General features: G+C 44.7%; 1 protein-coding gene across 7 annotated transcripts in view; it reads left to right on the top strand.

Annotated features, from left to right (window-relative positions):
- Positions 1–411: 411 nt before the first annotated feature.
- Positions 412–11,213, top strand: part of Nrf1 (nuclear respiratory factor 1) — a 105,286-nt gene continuing 94,484 nt past the window's right edge. For 3 of the 7 annotated variants that reach the window (XM_050141503.1, XM_050141499.1, XM_050141502.1), the window contains exon 1: positions 413–561. The gene's annotated coding sequence lies outside the window, so the exon portion shown is untranslated. Of the gene's footprint in view, positions 562–11,213 lie in introns of all 7 variants that reach the window. The other 4 variants (XM_050141496.1, XM_050141494.1, XM_050141501.1 and 1 more) reach the window with 2 other exon arrangements.

The following is an 11,213-nucleotide window of genomic DNA, read 5'->3' as shown; positions in this document are numbered from 1 at the left end:
CTTTGTACTAAACTTTTTCGCTGAAAGGTCTGGTTAGGGCTTTGAAAGAGAGAAGGAAGTCTTCTTTCAGAGAGGGGGTCGAGGCTGCGACCCAGGCCGCGCGGAGGAAAATGTGGGGGAGCCCCTTTGGAGCGGAGGTCCCAGTTCCCCGCGCCGGGGACTGAGCGGAGTCCCCTTCGGATTAGCAACCATTTTGGGCCGCATGAGACTCTCGGCCGCCGCGGCCCCGGTTCGCTCATCCAGACGCCTCCCGGCCCCAGCTAAGGCTGCACAGCGGCACGAGAGGCCGACGAGGCGGCCGGGGCTGCGAGGGCACCGCCGAGAGCCCCCTCCCCGGGGTCGCCAGAGCCGCGCCGGCCTCGCCATCATGGCGGTCTCCGGGCGGGGAAACTGAGCCGTGCGTCGCGTGCGTGCCTCCTCCCTCCCCTCCCCCTCCTCGGCGGCGGCGGCGGCGGCAGAGGCGGCAGCGCTCGCCATTGCCGCTGGTGGCAGGAGGCTGCGAGGAGCCGGCGCGGTCGCAGTCTCCACGGCGCAGGCCCACGGTAGCGCAGCCGCTCTGAGGTGAGTGCCCTACCGCGCAATCTCCAGCTATTTCAGCCCCGGCGCAGCCGCAACACGCCGCCCGCCCGCCGGCCGGCCGGCCCGCCCCGCAGCCGGCACCCTGCCGCCCCCGGCTCGGGGCCTGGGCCCCCGCCGGATTCGGCCTGCCTGGGGCGGGGGACCCGGGCCCGGCCCAGCCAAACCGCCACCCCGAGGATGCGCAGGCCGCACTAGGCCCCAGGCGTCCTGGCGGGCTCGAGAGGGAGGCGGCTGCCCTCCCGAGAGCCCCAGGGTTCCGGCCTCCCTTGCCGCCTCGGGTTCTCCGGGCCGCGGCCTTCTCCGCGCCGTGGAACCCCGGGGCCTGGCCTTCCCCCACGGGCTCGGGAGCGGGCGGCCCGGGAGAGCGCGCCGGGCCCGGGAGCGGGAGGTGGGTGGGCTGCGCGGGACCGGAGCGGCGGCTCGGCTCTCGCCCCCTCGGCTCTTCCCGGGTCTCGTCCGCCGGCGGCACGGCCGGCCGGGCGGGGCGCGGGAGTGGCTGTCTCTGGCGGGAGAAGGAGGCTGGTGGCTCGGCCGGGCGACCTCCGAAGCTTCCCTCCCGCCGGGGTGGCGTGGGCTGCTTCCCCAGGTGGACTGGGGGGCGCTGAATATGGCGCGCTGCCCACCTTCCTGCAAGTTGGGATGAGGCGCCTAGGCGGCAGTTCGAGGAGGAGGGCGCAAAGTCCTTTTGTAGGCAGAATTAAGGAGCGACATTGTGTTTTCCTCCACGGCGGAGATGCCCACCGAGGGGTCTGGGTTCTTCCCGGGCCTGGCGTGGTGGTTCCCGGGGTAGGGGAGCAGGGAGGCGGCGCACCCCTCGGAAAGAACGGAACCTTTGCCTCGGTTAAAACGGGGTCTGGGATGGGGATGGTCTTGTGCTTGATCCTGTCCCGTATCCCAGGTTTTGTGGATTCAGGGGTTTGCCATTGCATGATTTGTAGTGATGATGTTCACTGCGGTTCTCACCTGTTGTGTCATTGCTGCTGGTCCCAAACTTGGTACGGTGCACCTGACTGCCCACCAGAACTTGGAATTGTTAAATTATCTTAATGTTGTTAGGACCTCAAAGGCTATCCGCTCTGACCAGTTGGAGGAGCTGTTAACAGTTCATCCCATCTTCCCAGCCATTAAAATATCGTGTACTAATTGTTTACGTTAGAGTTGGTATCGGTTGGGCTGAATTCTTTTCCCTAGGCAGAGCAAAAATTCACATTTTACTGAGTGTTTAAACGGTGTTTTTGGGTGAAAGTTAGTGGGAGTGAACCTGTCAGTTGGGACAGTGCTCTGGAGGAGAGTGGGAACGCTTTTGTCCTGGGAGGAGTGGTCCTTTTCCTAGTCTTCAGCCATTCCTCTTAAATTCTTTTCTCTTTGGTCTTGAACACTAAGTTATTGGATTGTTCTCACTCAAGGGAAGAGAAGAGGGGAACATTGGAGAAACTTTTTTTAATAGGTGTGTTGGTTTTGCTTTTATTTTTTTTTTCAGTTGTGTCCTAACTTCTTAACATTGTTTCAAAGTTCTTGACCAGTTACCCTATAAGGTAGTAAAAATATGGTTAGTTATGAGCACGAAAGGAAATATATAGTCATACTGTGTATTTACTTTTAATTTGGGTGCTGAATTGTGTGCAGATTTGGGGGGGGGCTTTTTTTTTTTTTAATCTTCCTCTATTTTTTGTTCTCTGCTTAGGAATCTAACCCAGGGCATTGGACATGCAAAGAACCTGTTGCTGCTAACCTACACTGGCAGCCTTGTTTTGTTTTTTTCTTTTTCCTGATAGGAGTTAGACTGTTTCTTTCAGTTGGGTACTTGATCCAAACAAAAATAAAACAATAATCAGATTATGAGTCTTTTAGTCCACCTTATTTAAAGTCTCTTGGCTTCATTATAATCTCAAACTCAACGTGCAGAAGGGAAAATGACTTTCTGCCTAGTAGTAAGTGGTTCATATTCTCTTTAGCCAAGACTAGCCAACTGAAGCTAGGTGCTTTCACAAAAAATACTGTTAAAAGAACCTACAGAATTTTAGAAGAAATTTTAGATTTCCCTCGATATTCATATATGTGTCAGTGGAATCCAAGGTTGTGTGGCTTTTTTTTTAATTAAGGCATAATTACACACCCGTTGCTAATTTACTTAGGGAGGTGAAGGCCACTTAAGTAAATGCATGAATTGTTATTGCTGGTATACTGCAGGTTTAACCAGACCCCTGCGTTGTCTGTTCAAAGCATTTTATGTGAAACAACCACAAGCAGGTGACTTTTAAGGGAAAATTAAGGTTCTTGTGGCTTAGAATTACATTTTTATATCTTGGTTATATAGCATAGTCTTGGTCATCCTGGAACTTGTAGAGACCAGGCTGGCCTCTAAGGATCTGCCTGTCTCTGCCTCAGGAGTGGATTAAAGGCGTGCACCACCATGCCCAGCTGACAGTTCTTTATTTTTGCAATAAGACATTTCAGTAAATGTTTGTTGGAATAATAGTGATGCTGAACAACAATTATTGAAGTTGGATTTTGTTTCAGGACAAAAAATCAGCATAAAAGGGCCTGTTGATTTATTTTTGTTTGGGTGGGGAAGATAATCTGTCAGTTTTAGGACACTCTCCAGGAAGTTAACCTGTCAGCGACTGTCAGGTTCTTGGACAAGTGCAGTGCACCATGCTGAAACACACTGCTCATCCTCTCAAAGTTGGAGGCTGAGGGGGACTCTGTACTGCTGAGATGTCCTGTCTCTCCAGAAAATGAGATCTTTTACTCATTTACTCTGGGACTGTGTATAATGTTCATCGATACACATACACACTTGCATACACGCACTTGTGTGTACACGTATATATTTTGAAAATCAGTCTCCCAAACGCCAGGCTGTAGTCTTGTGAAAGGCATTTAAGGAAATGCTCTGTTACAGAATGTTAGTTATTTGTACTTTTTTGAGTTCATTAGAACATGGGAGCATTTTTTAAGCCCAAGCTTCCCAGACAATTTTCCACTATCCCTTAGTAAACTAGCAGCAGCTAAAAAGGCACGTTTATAAGTTTCTTTCAGAGATAAACTGGGGCCTGGTGGTATAGATCAATGATAGAAGGAGTGCTTAACTTGAGCAGGGCATTGGGTTCAATCTCTAGCACAAGAATTGCTTAAACTAAGTCTAGTGGGTTGTGTGTGTGTATTATGTAATATATATATGAGCGTTGAATCTGTGTATATGTGGTGCTGGGGAAGCAGGAGAAGGCATCACATCCCCCAGGATTTGCGGCAGTTATGAGCCGTCATGCGGATTCTGGGAACCAAACTTGGGTCCTTGGGAATAGCAGTACATACTCTAATCGTTGAGTTACCTCTTCAGACCCCTGCTTTTATTTTTTGATTATGTGTCTGTGTGCTTAATGTATCTTTGTTTATATATGGGAATGTACATGTGAGTACAATTGCCTGTGGAGTCTAAAAGGGCATCATCTCCTGGAGCTGGAGTTACAGGTGGTAGTGACCTACCCAGCAAGAGCGCTGTGGTCCTCTGGAAGAGCAGGCAGTGGTCTTAACCACTGAGCCATCTCCAGCCTGTTGTTTTGTTTTAAAGATAAGAATTTGTGTATCCTTGGCTGGCCTAGAACTTGTTGTGTAGCTAAAATTGACATTGAATTTTTAATCCTTCTGCTACCACCTTCCAAATGCTGGGATTAAAGATGTGTGCTTTTCTGTGTGGTAGGCAAGCACTTTAAACATTTGAGGTACATCCTAGCCATTGGTTAATACTTGTCCATCATTATTCTAAGGTGAACAGGCTGAAGAGAAATAGGAATTGAAACAAATTACAGGCATTTTCAGATCACAGCTACCCTAAACTGTTGGAAACTTAATCTTGGAACAACAGAAATGTTTTGAAGTTACTTTAATGTTATGTGGTGAAAATTTGGAAAGTGACTTTGTTTTTTGACTGCTCAAGGAAAGTAAATTATTTGTGTGTGTGTGTGTGTGTGTGTGTGTGTGTGTGTGTGTGTGTATATCTTGGATTATTACCCTCCCCCATACAGTTGAGAATTAGGTTAATGTGTTTCAACCTCTCCCTAATTTACTTGTTATCAAGACATCAAAGGCTTCATTATGTGGTCCTTATGCCCAAGCTGTATGCATATATGTTAAGACCATTTTTTAAAGCGCCTGGTTTTACTGTTGGCAGTTGGAAGCTTTTTGGAACTTAAGAGAGTTGCTGCTGCTGCTCTTGAATGTTAATGTCAGGCTTGCAGCTAAGCTACAAAGAACAAGAGGAAGTGAAGAAATGTCTCTGTGAAACATTGCTGAAAGCTGTTAAGCAGTGGACTAGAAATGGGGAGCAGGAAACACAGAGCTGCATTCTTGTTTTGTGTTTAAAAGAGAGTGAAGCATACCCCCCATTGAGAATTAAACTCAAGTGTGGCCTCACTTGAGAGTTTTGCTATTGTTAAACTAAATTAAAGACAGTCTGTATTTTAGACCCATTTGGGGTACAGAGTCTCAAACCTTGGGCCTTATCCAGGACGGGAAAGATGAGCTCAAGCTTTCTACAACTTGTAGAAACTAAAATAGGGTAAAGAAAGTGGTATGGGAATAGGGAGGAGTTTGTTTGGAGAAGGGACCATGACACAGGGACAACAGAAATTAGGTAAGACTTTATGTGTATTAAATAGTGTTTGGGAAGGACTGAGAGGCTAGAGGGAGGCTACAACAGCAGTTTGACCTGAGAAATAGTGAGTGGATTTTACTTGTACTTGAAGAATATAGAAAACGAAATTTCCACTTGGAAATTTGAGTAAGGAAGTTTGGGAAGTTGGTAATCGGCACTCATTAATAGAGATGGATTTCTGTAGGCAGTCTGGGGCCATCAGGGGGTTTCAGCAAAGCGGACCTTCTGGTTTTAACTTTGTGTTGCTGGTGCTGAGAGTGCCCTGCATCTCTTCAGACACAAATATATCTTGAGCTTTGAAGATTTATGATATTAGTATGCTAAATATATTCTATAAAGTTTTTAGTTCTGAAGTCCAGGGATGTATTGTAACTGTGTAACTCTGAGTCTTGAAATGACATGCAAAAATTTGTATGTCTAATCCCTATTTCTGAGAAGGACCCAGTCTTACTTTTAGAAGATTCTTGGTGACTCTTGTCACAAAAAAGTCAAGGGCCTTTTCAGTAATGTTAATGATGAAATCCAGTGATGGTTGTGTTGGCCAGTTGGCTGAAGTAAGTTCCAGGGAGGGACTTTGAGTGGGCCTCTTAAGTGAGGAGATCTGCTCTGAGGTACTTCTTAGAGATGGAGTGGGGACACTTGATGGAGGGCGGGAGGAGAACCAGAGCAAAGCTAAGGGAGTTGCATAGATTTGCCAGCTCCTTGCAGGTTTTGTTTGTTTTGTTTTGTTTTGTTTTGTTTTCTAGACAGGGTTTCTCTATAGCTTTTGAACCTGTACTAGAACTGGCTTTGTAGACCAGGCTGGCCTCAAACTCAGAGATCTGATTGCCTTTGCCTCCCAAGTGCTGAGGTTAAAGGTGTTAAGCTACCACCACCTAGTTTAGCTGACATTGTTTATAGGCTGTCCTGCAGATATATTGGTAAATAGGGGGCTGGAGAGATGGCTCAGTGGTTAAGAGCATTGCCTGCTCTTCCAAAGGTCCTGAGTTCAATTCCCGGCAACCACATGGTGGCTCACAACCATCTGTAATGAGGTCTGGTGCCCTCTTCTGGCCTGCAGACATACACACAGATAGAATATTGTATATATAATAAATAAATATTCTTAGAGAAGCTAAATATTCTTAGAGAAGCTAAATAAGGAGAACCCAAAGAAAAACATATAGGCATCCTCCTGAATATTAACCTTCATCAGGCGATGAAAGGAGACAGAGGCAGAGACCCACATTGGAGCACCGGACTGAAATCTCAAGGTCCAAATCAGGAGCAGAAGGAGAGAGAGCACGAGCAAGGAACCCAGGACCGCGAGGGGTGCACCCACACACTGAGACAATGGGGATGTTCTATCGGGAACTCACCAAGGCCAGCTGGCCTGGGTCTGAAAAAGCCTGGGTTAAAACCAGTCTCGCTGAACATAGCAGACAATGAGGACTACTGAGACCTCAAGAACAATGGCAATGGGTTTTTGATCCTACTGCACGTATTGGCTTTGTGGGAGCCTAGGCAGTTTGGATGCTCACCTTACTAGACCTGGATGGAGGAGGGTGGTCCTTGGACTTCCCACAGGGCAGAGAACCCTGATTGCTCTTTGGGCTGACGAGGGAGGGGGACTTGATTGGGGGAGGGGGAGGGAAAGGGGAGGCGGCGGTGGGGAAGAGACAGAAATCTTTAATAAAAAAATATAAAAAAACCAATAAAATAAAAATTAAAAAAATAAATATTAATAAATAAAAAAAGAAATATTGGTAAATACAGGAATGATGGATAGATAAATTTTGGGTAATCTTAAACAGAGAAAGCTTGTGTTGATTACTTTTGACACAATTATACTTATTTGGGGCTGTAGTTGTATTGACTTAAATGTAAACAATATACAATATTTCAGTCAGAGTAGTTAGCTCATTCAACATCAAAAACATTTCTTTATGTTGTAAATACTCAAAATCCTCTTTCCTACCTATTATGGTTGCTGTACTATGCGGTAGAACATAGGAACTTCAGCCTAGTTGTATTTTTGTGCCTGTTAGCCAACCTTCGTGTATCCTTTTTGCTGCTGCCTTCCCTCTGGCAACCACTCTGCTTCTTTCCTCTTCACATGTGGTATTTATCTTCCTGTGCCTGGCTTTTTTCACTTGTTATAACAGGTCATGCATGCTGCTCTAGAGTAGATTATTGTATGCGCTAATCTACGAGGATCCAAACTGAAGAAAGTATTTGTAGGTTTCTTAGGGCCCCTTCCTTTTTTCTTTTGTTCTTTGTCTTTAAGTAGATGGGAAATAAAAGTCTTAGTGATCAACTTCCTATATAAAAAAGCCCATGTATCACAGAATCAACCAGGGTTTGCTAAGTAGGTGAACCATCACTGACCCAGCATCTCGGCCTACAGTGGACTTCAGTTACTAAATAAAAGGAAGAAGTGGTCCTAGTCCATCGCTAATTGTGTGACTGTTGAAAATTTACCTTTCTTTAATTCTTGGCTTTATAAAATTTCTTCTAAATAAAAGTTACTTCTAAAATAAACTGAGCCTGGCATGTTAATAACTATACTTACTGGATGTAAACATACATGTAATATGAATTCACTATAGAAAAGTAAAAGAAACATAACCCTACCATGTAAAGAACACTTTAATATATTTGATTTTAATTTTTTTTTAAATTATATTTGTGAGGGGGAGTAACTTAAGTCCTCAGACTTGGTGATAGGGCCTTTACCCACTGAGCCATTGCCAGCTCAATAGATAGATTCCAGATCATTCCTAAGCATGCGTGTACACACAGTACTCGCATCACTGTATTTGACAGAGAATAATATCGTGTATACTGACCTAGATCATCTTCAGTGTATTTGACATCACCAATTTATTTTTGTTCTGAAACTTCTATTTTCTTTCTGAGACAGGATCTCTCTATGTAGTCCTGGATGTCTTAGAACTCGGAGATCCTTGAGTTGCTGCCTCCGGTGTGCTGGGATTAAAGGCAACACTATACCAGACTTCCTGAAATATTCCTTCTCTCTCTCCCTTCCTCCCTTCTATTTTTTTCCCCTTTTTTGAGATAGGGTTTCCCTGTGTAACAGCCCTGAGTATCCTGGATCCCAATTTGAAGACTAGGCTGGCCTTGAACTCCCAGAGATCACCTGCCTTTGCCTTTCCCTCTGCTGGGTTAAAGATGTGCACCAGCACACCTAGTTCTCAGATACTCTTAATGGGACAGTAGCAAATGCTTTTGTTTAGTGGGAAATGTGTATTTGTTCCTTTCAGTACTGTTTGTCTGCTCTCGGCTGAGGTAAGGGTGACTTGGAGTCAGAGTCAAGGTCTCTTCAGGAGGGCTCAGTAAAACTGTGCCTCCACTTAACCTCAGTTTCTCTTCTGCATTGTCTTATATTGTCTACTGCCATCAAACCTGTTATCATACTAGCGTACAAGACACAAGCAGTTCAGCACATCTAACAAGAGGCACAGTAAAATACAGCTTCCAGGGTTTTTGTGATGCATTGTGAAGACTTAAGGGTGGGACTGGAGAAGAGCTGCTCTTGCTTAGGTGCTGTGTGCTGCACCTTAGTGGGCACTGTTGAATAAATGGTGTGCACTTAGACTAGGCTAAATTTATGAAAAGAATTTCTTCAATAAGTTATTTATTGCCACTTTCTAAACTTTTTTTACTCTTGGAACACTAAGCATAAAACATGCATTAAGCTGGATGTAGTGTGCATGCTTAAATCCCAGCACTCAGGCAGACACTGTCCACAGCACTGCCCATACATTGAACATACAGTATTGTAGATCCTTTTTGAGGGGGTGGTGGTTCGAGACAGGATTTCACTGTGTAGTCCTGGACGTCCTGGAACTCAGTTTGTAGACTGTGGTGGCCTTGAACTCAGATCTGCCTGCCTTCCTCTGCCTCCCAACTGCTGGGATTTAAGGTGTGAGCCACCACTGCTTGGCTAGTGCTTTATATCTTTATTCCATTCATCTATTTTCAAATTTTAAAAATGTTTTAAGAGATTTTGTTTAAAACCCACATAAGCTGGGCATGGTGGCATAATCTTGTCTATATTCTGTAGTAAGTTTAGTAGGATTGGAAGTTCAAGGTCAACCTGAGCTACACAGGGAGTCCAAGACCAATGTGGGCTATATGAGATTCTGCCTAAATAAATTTCACTCAGAGTATTTTAGTCTAGACCTACACAGGGTTGGGGTAATATCACTATCCTCTACCTCTGCCTCTGTCCCACTTAAAGTCCAGGGATTGTTATCTTGTAATGACAGTGCTACAGAGCTGCCTTCTGGATCTTTCCTGAAGGCTCGCAGGCACTGAGATCTATTTCCTCAGAAAATGTACATAGTGGCTTATTTACCTTTTTATTTTATTCATTCATTTATTTTTTTGCTGTTGGTAAGCAGAAAATACACCATGAACATTTACTCAAGTATTAAAAATCTTTTGGCTCTAGGATTACAAGACATATAATCGTAAAATTACATACATGGATACACGTGGTTAAGAAAAGTCTGGAAAATGAAGGCGTTTGGGCAAAACCCCTGGGGAAATGATAGAACCAAGAGCTGAGGGTAGAAGAAACAGTAGTCAGGTTCAATGAAACATGACTGCTACAGAATGAGTTTTGTCTTCATCCTCAGTTTGTTGGGAATATGATTAGGTCTGTGAAGTTAGAGAAGATCCAGAGCTAGACTTGGAGGCACATGCCTGTAATTCCAGCGTACATGGAGGCAAGATCGAGTGAGTGTCTTCTCAAAGTGAGAGTGTGTGATGGTCACACTTTCTATACCAGCACTTGGGAGGCAGAGGCTGACAGATCTCTTGGGAGTTCAAGGCCAGCCTGGTCTACAAAGCAAGTTCCAGGATAACAGGGGCTACACAAAAAGTTTTCCCTTTCTCTTTGAGCATATTCAGTGACAGTCTAACTATTGCCTGCCAGAATTCAGCTACTCTTTGAGACCTTGAGGTGGCTAGAAATTTAAATTCAGGCTTGGGATGGTAAAACCACCTGACAGGCAAGCCCAATGATCCATGTTTAATTCCCAGGGCCCACATAAGAAAGTTGTATGCTATGGTGTGCATCTGTAATCTTGGTACTTCTACCAAGCATATTCCTGCCCAGACGCTCACACAAAAATACTTCTTAAAAAAGATGTATTTATGGGTGCTTTACTTGAATGTATGTTTCCATTCCAGAAGAGGACATCAATCCCATTATAGACAGTTATGAGCCACTGTGTGGTTGTTGGGTATTGAATTTGGGACCTGTGGAAGAACAGGCAGTGCCTTTAGCTGCTGAGCCATCTCTCCACCCCCATATATAAATATATTAAAATAAACATGCATTTGTGTATGTGTATGTTTTTCAAGACGGTACAAAAGTATTTTTTAATCTTTTTTAAAAATGATATATTTTTTGTTTTATGTGTATTGATATTTTGCCTACATGTATATCTGTGTGAAGGCATTGGATCGATCCCCTGGAGGTAGAGTTACAGGCAGTTGTAAGATGCCATGTGGGTGCTGGAAATTGAACCCAGGTCCTCTGGAAGAATAGCCAGTGCTCTTAACTACTGAGGCATCTCTCCAGCTCCACAAAAATATTTTTAAAGAAAATAAAATTTCAACTGAAATTGTACCTTGGAACTTTTTTCTGTGGATCTTTTTGTTCTCTAGGGTTTCCAAAAACAAGTCTAACTTACATTTTGTTACAATAGTGTCTCCATTCTAGTTCAGATATCCTATGTCCTGCAACCTTCCTGGGAAGAAAAGCAGGTATAGTTAGAAAGGTAAAGTTGGGAAGGAAGGGCTGCAGTCCTCTCTGAGGACTGTCATCAAATTGATAAAAGCTTAGTGCTTTGAAAGAAATGTATCTCTTAGCTCCAGAGAGATGAGTGAGTGGGTAAAGTGATCGTGGCACAAGCTTAGGAGCAAAAGTTGGGATGCTCTGCTTATATAGCAGCTGGGCAGGAGG

Source organism: Alexandromys fortis, unplaced genomic scaffold, assembly GCF_014885135.2.
Source record: "Alexandromys fortis isolate MF-2015 unplaced genomic scaffold, M_Fortis_MF-2015_v1.1 scaffold_44, whole genome shotgun sequence".
NCBI classification, from domain to species: Eukaryota; Metazoa; Chordata; class Mammalia; order Rodentia; family Cricetidae; genus Alexandromys; species Alexandromys fortis.
This window is presented reverse-complemented; position numbering and strand designations above follow the sequence as displayed.